Here is a 1,401-nt window from a genome sequence, read left to right on the forward strand (position 1 = left end):
CTTGATTTTGTCGATAGTTATTTCCGATTGCTCATGAGAGCGAGTGATGTTTCGACGGTAAGCACTCCGCGCGGTATGCTGTGGGAGCGGCTGGTGATGCCCCAGGGGCTATCGAACGCACCAGCAACATTCAATCGTCTTGTGACGCAGTTGTTCAGGCCCCGTCAGGCGAACGCGCAGACATATTTTGACGATATCTTCGTCCATTGTCGTGCCGAGCACAGAAGGTCTGATGATAAAAACCACATAGACCAATTTCGGGCGGTGCTCGAGTGCATGTGTGCTAATAAGTTGTATGCCAACTTGGACAAATGTGTCTTTGGCTCGGAGGAAATCCCATTCTTCGGTGGCTGCATTGTGAAACATGGGTTAAGGGCAGATCCTGCCAAAGTCAAGGCCATAGTGGACTGGCTGGTTCCCAAGAACCAAAATGCCTTACACAAGTGGCTAGGCTTAGCCAATTACTTGTACAAGTACAGCGTGAACTACGCCAAGAAGGCTAGGCCATTATTGAAGCTCCTTAAGAAGGATGTACCATGGAGCTGGAACGTTGAGCACGACGAAGATTTTGAGGTTATGAAGGGAGTCTCCTCCGAGCGCCTATACTTGCACGATCGTATCCGGATCGTCCATTCAGCTTCGTCTGTGACGCCTTGAATTTCGCCATCGGTTGTGCTTTACTACAAGCAGATGTCGAAGGGCATGAACGCGTGATCGCGTTTAAGTATCGCCAATTCAAAGCTGGAGAGAAGAACTATCCAGACCATGACAAAGAGCTACTTGCAATGAAGTACGCGCTAGTCAAGTTCGTGGTACACCTGCTAGGCTCTATGCCTTGTGTTATTTATACTGATTATACGTTGCTACGCACAGCGACTCAGTAGACGCATTTCTCTTTGAGAATGGCAAGGCGGCTTTCATTCGTTGCCGAGTATAACTTCGAGTTGAAGTACAAGAGGGGACGGCTTAATGTAGTGGCTGACGCGCTATCGCGCAGGCCGGACTACGAGTTAGCTCATGTCACAGCTGTGATGTCATCAATGCCTGACTTAATAAGCGCAGCGTATGCACACTACGACATGCTGCGTGCTCTAAGGAGCGAAGTGTTTAAAATCTATGACAATAAAATGTCTGGGTGCTTACGCGCGAGGCTGCATCGATATACTCTCGATGACGGCCTGTTGCATTACAGTACTGACCCTGAAAACACTTCTTGTGTGGTAGTTCCTTAATGATGAGGACCTCAAGTATCTTATCCGCTACGAAGTACATGATACGCCCGTTGGCGGGCATCTAGCTTTGGCTCCGTGGGCTCGACGTACTTGTGGCCCAACCTGTACAAATAGGTTGGAATCTATGTGCGCACGTGTGAGACGTGCCAACGGACGAAGTCCACGTCAA

The sequence above is a fragment of the Phytophthora parasitica genome (genome assembly GCF_000247585.1).
Source record: "Phytophthora parasitica INRA-310 unplaced genomic scaffold supercont2.1, whole genome shotgun sequence".
Lineage (NCBI taxonomy): Eukaryota > Oomycota > Peronosporomycetes > Peronosporales > Peronosporaceae > Phytophthora > Phytophthora nicotianae.